Source organism: Zingiber officinale, chromosome 5B, assembly GCF_018446385.1.
Source record: "Zingiber officinale cultivar Zhangliang chromosome 5B, Zo_v1.1, whole genome shotgun sequence".
NCBI lineage: Eukaryota > Viridiplantae > Streptophyta > Magnoliopsida > Zingiberales > Zingiberaceae > Zingiber > Zingiber officinale.
This window is the reverse complement of record NC_055995.1, coordinates 44,025,330-44,032,169: the sequence shown is the minus strand read 5'-3', so window position 1 is coordinate 44,032,169 and position 6,840 is coordinate 44,025,330.

Sequence of the window (6,840 nt, the reverse complement as noted above, 5' to 3'; positions counted from 1 at the left end):
GGAAAAAGGAGAAACAGTCCCACATCTACACTCAAGGATTCAAGAATTAATCACCGGACTCACAAATCTCGAAGAAAAGGTAACAAATTGAGACTTATTAAGGTATACACTGAATGCATTTCCAAGAAATGTTGAATGGACGTCGATTATAGACGCCTTCTATATATCCAAGGACCTATAGGTAAGTAGTTTAGAAAATTTATTTTCTACCTTTAAACTACATGAATCTAGATGTGTAGGGATTAGAAAGAACAAGGAGCTAAATAACAATGTCGCACTGAACATGAGAAGGGTCAAGTCAGATACTGACACTTCTTTCAACGAAGATGAAAAGGCTTATGTGGTAAGAAAATTCTCAAGAAAATTTAAAACTAATAAATTCAATAAGTCTCAAGCTAAGAAGTCTACACGAAATAAAAGATGAGTTCAATGCTATAATTGTAATGAAGAAGGACACATCAAGGATAATTGCCCAAAGTTGAAGATGAAGGAGAAGAAGAAAGAGTCAACCAAATCAAGGCACAACAACTTAAAGGCGACATGGGACGAGTCATCATCGGAATCCGAAATTGAAGAGTATGTTGGACTAGCACTTATGACAAGTCACCAAGAGGAGAGCATCAACGAATGGGGAGCCACTTTAGAAGAAAGCACCAGTGAAGGGGGAGAGTCAAACTTTGAAGCTGACATGGTAATTAGTGAGGTATGCTAACTTCCTCCAAATCAACTTTACGAAGGTATTAAATCCATGTCTAAATCATTTTGCAAATTAAAATCAAAAATAATAATTTGAAAAATAAATTTTAGGCCTGAAAGTAATTTTAGCACACTCATGTCCATTAAAAATGTATGAAAAACTAAAGGATGAAAATGAAAATTTGAAGGACCGAATTGGAAAAAATTCTGCATGTGTTAATCCAAATAATTCAAGAAATTATAAAAGTCTAAATTAGTACTTTAAATTTTATAAGGGTCAAATTAAAAAAGTATTACAAAAATATGTACACAAGAAATTTCTTGTTAACCCAGTAGATAAAAATTTATTTTAGATTCCCAAATCTTGATTAGTATAAAGAAATGATTATGCATGTATTTTAATTTTGCTTACAAAATTAATTTTGTATACTTAATTTCCATAATTTTTGATAAATTTTTTTTTCGTATTGCAACAATTCATAATCTATTCGGATAAAATTTTTTTAGAAATTTTCATTAATTAAATAATTTTCTTTTAATTCTTGATTGAAGAATCATAATTTAAAATTTAAAATTTTTTTAGAGACTTATCTTGAAAAACTTGATTTTTTTGTAGACTTATGTTACATTATGAACATATAGAAAAATTAGCCAAATTTTTACGATAGAAATACTATTTTTGAATATTTATTTTTAAAAATAAATGTTGTCTACTTAAAATATTTTTCATGCAAGTTTTCCTTAAAATTTCTTATTCAAATTTTTTTTGTAATAAAAAAATTAATTATTTATCTATTGAATTATTTTTTAAAATTATTGATAAATAATAAATTGTTTAAAGATTATTTAATGAAAACTTATTTTTAAAATAAAAAATTCTCAAAAACTTATTTTATTGAAATTTTTTTTTTTTCTGTTGCCAATAATTAGAAATTTTTGAGAGATTTTTTTCGACAAAATTTATTTTGTAAAACTATGTTTTTAATTAAATATTTTATTTTTGTTAAAATCTTTAAACTATTTTTTATGAAATTTTTTTCTACCATATTCACATACTACTATTGAATTTTAAGAAAAAATTTTAAAAGTTTTTGATGTATTAAATTTATTTTTAAATTAAATTTGAACAAATATAATTATTAAATCTTGAAGATTAAGACTTTTGGAAAAATCTTTTGTAAAAATTTTTTATCTGAATTCTGTTTCCTTAACCCTTAGAAATATTTCAAACTTTTATCTAACTGTTATATTTTCTTTCCACGACTTTATTTTGATGTGATCAAAGAGGGAGTATTTAGAGCTTAAGTTCGGAGGGAGGGGTACTTTTGTAATTTTGTACTTAACAAAATTCCAGTTTTTTTATCTTGTTAAATTTTATATCTTGTTTTTCCCTAACACTAACTTGGGTTGATACACATCAAAAAGTGAGAGATTGTAACTACCCCGAGGTAGTTTTGATATGGTTAACAGAGTTAGTTAGGTCCTGTGTATATTTGATACTTGTGTCTAAGTGTGTAGAAACTTAGGAACACAAGAAGTCGAGTGGAAGACATAACTAGTGAGAAGGATGGCAAGGGAATGGAGTCGACGGGCTCAATGCATCTGAAGAATGAGGTGCTAGGAAGAGTAAATCGACGGATGAGAAGGACACACGCGGCGGTCCGAGGGATGAGAAGCCAGGGAGGAAGACTCCTCGAGGAGAAGACCAAAGTTGAGTTTGGATGAGCTCAATTTCAGACGGCCGGAGCATCACCCAAGCGAGCAGAGTGAAAAATGGTTAACAAGGAAAGTTAATCATTTTTGAATAAACAGTGTCGAAGACGCCTTCAAAGGCTTAGAAGGTGTCTTCCATGAACAGTACCGAAGGCGCCTTCAAGGGTTTGGAAGGTGCCTTCCATAATAGTGTCGAGACACCTTCAATGACTTGGAAGGCATCTTCAATGAATAGTATCTACCTCAAATGATTGTTTCTTGCCGTTGAGTTGTGGATAAAATTTTATCCACTTGAAGACACCTTGAACCCTTTTGAAGGCGTCTTCCACCCATGGATAGGAAAGTTAATCATTTTCAGATGAATAGTGTTGAAGGCACCTTCAAAGGCTTGCAAAGCGCCTTCCATAAACAATACCGAAGGCGCCTTCCATGAATAATATTGAATGCACCTTCAAAGACTTAGAAAGCGTCTCCAGTGAATAGTACTAGCATCAAATGATCGTTTGTTGCCGTTGAGTTGTGGATAAAATTTTATCCATTTGAAGGCGCCTTGAACCCTTTTTGAAGGCGCCTTCCACCCACGAATAGGATCTCCCAAGTGCTATAAAAAAACCCCTAGAGCTAGGAAATATTCAACAACTCTTGTATTCATTTCCTAGCATATTTCTGAACATTCAACAAGTGTAAGAGGCTTCTCCGCCTTCAACGAAGGAGACTTTTTAGTGTTTTCATTTGTCTTAGATTAACAACTGCGTAGGTTGTCACTAAATAATTTTCCACCTCTTTTTATTTTATTAGTTGTTCATTTAATTTATTATAATTGTACTACTATTCTGTGCTAAAGGATCGGGAAAGGATTAATTTTATTTTTATAGGCAATTCACCCCCTCTTGTAGGTTGCATCAGGACCAACAGAGTGGAAATGACATCAACCAGCAATGCTATGAAGTCTCACCTCTATTCGTATCCATGCCAAGCAATGATGATTGTTAGTGCAATTTACATTAATAATCAAACTCAGATATTTTAGATATGACAAAAGTTAAAGGTTAAACTTGTGATTTAACCAATTTACCAAATGTGCAAGACTGAAGGACTTGATGGGACCTAACACCAGACTAAAATCTAATTAGGTTTGGAGGAACTGATAACTGGCACAAGAAGACCAGATAGGTTGATATCTAGTCGGAAGTACAATTAGGTCTGTGAGACCTGACAATTGGCTGAAGTCCAAATGAAGCATCTAGCACGAAGACCTAGTAGGTCAAAAGATCATAGTTGAGTAAGTTCCCTAATGGTAAGTGGAGATAAGCAACTGGAGGAAAAATCTAGTGAGGGCGTGTTCCCCATTGAGAAAACAGTAGACATCGCTTCGACCTATGATTTTTAGTGAAACTCAAACTCAGAACCGGACAGTCCTGACTATCAAAATAGTAATACTTATTTTTTATATTATTATTTATTTTGCTAACTCTGTGGTGTAGGAAATCAAAGCTGAAAGTTAGCTAGAAAAAGGAGGTTTGGGCGCCCCCAAAAGGGTTTAAGCGCACAGAGGTCCAGATGCCCTAGAAGGGTTTAGGCGCTTGGAGGTCCAAATGCCCCGAGTGGGTCCAAGCGCCTGGATGGGGTTGAACCCAACCATGCATGCAGCTGAGTTGGCATAATCTGATTAGCTAGCACATGTCAAGTTCCAGGCAGCCAGACCGGTCCAGGCGCTCAAAGTTGGATCAACTTTCACATATAAAGCTTCGCCGAGATGCAGCCATGGCAGCGGTTCAAGCACATAGGGGTAGTCCAGGCACCCAGAGTTGGATAACTCAACGTCGAAGCAGGATCAGATAGGTTTTAGTGGAGGTGCCCGGTGGTCCAAGTACCTGGAAAGGACTATAAAAGAAGCTTTGAGCAACAATATTAATACATCAATTGCTATAACTTTCTTACTCAAACATTGCTCCGAAAAGCTCTCTACGATGACGAAACGCCACTTCGACGACTACGCCCAAGGTTTAATACAAAGTCATCGGTATATTTGTATTTACTTGCACTTTAATTTTCTATATCATTGTAATTATTCGAGTTTATAGTGGATTGCTTAACGAAAGCACTCAGCAAGTGCGGACCTTGGAGTAAAAGTTGTCGAAGGTTTCGAACCAAGTAAAAGAAACTTGTGTTAGTCGTATTCTTTTTGTATAATTCTTTTCCAATGCTTTGTCCCTTGTTTTTATGAAAAAGTGAAAAAGGGACTCGCACTATTCACCCCATCCCTCCCCCCCGCTCTAACACTTTACGATCCTACAGAGACGACTTCACAAAGCCAGGAGCCTTGATTTCATCTTTAGTACTAGCCAATGAACAGAGTCAAGTTCTCTGAGAGAGAGATCGCACCAATTTTTTGGTATCCAGCGGCGTTCGCAAAACGACAACACCAAATACAAAGGTAATCAACTCGCTTCAATGCCTGGCAACATACGCAACCCGATGTCATGAAGCAAGATGAACATGTTGGGGAGCCGAATGTGATGCGTGCTTTAGACATTTCACAAAATGTGCACGACGGAAGGCAATAATTCTAAATTATTACATACACACATCACATGCCTCTAGGATACACACGTGCCAGGCATAACCGTATAATAAAAATTTTACCACAACTGATTATACTTGTGAGTTCTTGATCAAACCTTGTAGATAGTGTTTGCTAGCCTCTAAAGCTAGTCTCCATCGGAATCAACAAGTAAGCTTAACGAAGCTTGTCTTTACTTGTATCCACGTTGAGTTATCCTCGATGCAACTTCTCTAAGTCATGAGTCGTATCTCTGTTTCGGTACTAGCTGAAAGTGGGAGACTAAGAGATTCGAGAAAGGATCAAGGCTCGATTTGGTATCCGGTGGCGTAAAGCAATCCAGCTGTACCAAGCAAGGTGAACGGCAGCCATACAGCTGCTGTCCGAAGGTTGGAACCTCGCTGCCCAAACGAAGACAGCAGATCCATGACGGGTCAACCAATTCATCCGGCACTTGCAAGATCCTTCCGGCTGAACATATTTCAGTCTTCTGGAAGTTCCGGCAGCAGCCAAGCGCTGTTCACACGGTGGAGCAAGAGCAACGTTTGCCGCTGTTAACCTTTTTGGAGCAGCCAAGTGATGTTCACACGGTGGAGAAAGCCAATCAACAACGTTCAAGTCGGAGGAGCCACCATTGCTCTTCGCGTGTTGAACAAGCAATTCGTTAACAGCAGCAACGTGTTCACAGCAACGTTTAATGTTCGACGTGAATTGCATTCGTGAACAGCAGTGACATCTTCGCTTCGTCGGCGGCCACGGCGAATTCATCTTCTTGGGCGGCGATGGCTAGGAGGAGAGAAAAAAATAAAACCAAAACCTAACAATTAGGTTTTAGATTCAATTGTGTTATTTTTCTCTTCTATCCAAATCTATATATAGACCTCCAAACAGATTTGAAAAGCTATCCGCTGACCCAAAACCATATCTATTAACCTTAAATTTGGTTCTAAAATTAAAACATTTGGTTTAACAACCAAACCACCTTTAATTAGAACCAAACTAATATGGTTCATAATTAAATCGAAAAAAGGTTCATCTTGTCTTCAAAAGACATGACTCCTCCGTATTTCTATTGTGTCAAATTCTTTTCATATTTGTCCTTTATCTAATCTAATCAACTCAAACTCTCCTGATTTAAGAATCAAATTCTTACCCATTTTATGTCTTTCGGATAAACTCGTAGTGTGGGTGACCTTATATATTCCCGGTTTATATTGGATACGCATAATTAACGATCATGAGTGACACCTAGTATTACAACATAATCCCCAATTAACTAAAAAATCACAGTTGATTCTAGAACCACTTTTAAACCCTTCAACAGTCGCATTGAGTCGTGTCTCATTCCTTTCACTCATCTTATAACCACTTGGTTCGGGACATGATCTATGTGTTAGTCTCATTGGGCTTATTACATTACACCTAGCCCAAGTAATATTTCCTTTATCCTGTGGATTCGAGTTACTCTAACATGCATCCAAAAGTATCATACTCTTGACATGTATTATTTTGGCCAAAAACTTTAGTAACAATCCTGACAAATGACCATAGGATATACATCTCCTTTTTCAAGGAACGGTGAACTCTGTTGGCTATCTAAATATCTTCGGATACTTCAACTTATACACAATCCTCTCATGTCCACACTTTCTCAGAGATGCTTGCTTAAGATGTCAAGTATAAGTCTCTATGACTAACGTGACTTGAATATCTTAAGTCAAAGGAAACATACACTCGAGCTATAATAAAATTTTCATTGACATATCTGTATATATAGAGCATCATATGAAGTCTCATAGCAAGTTACTCTAATAGACTAGTTATCATAACTAGTATCCACATTTAACTCTCAACATCTCAATGTCTCC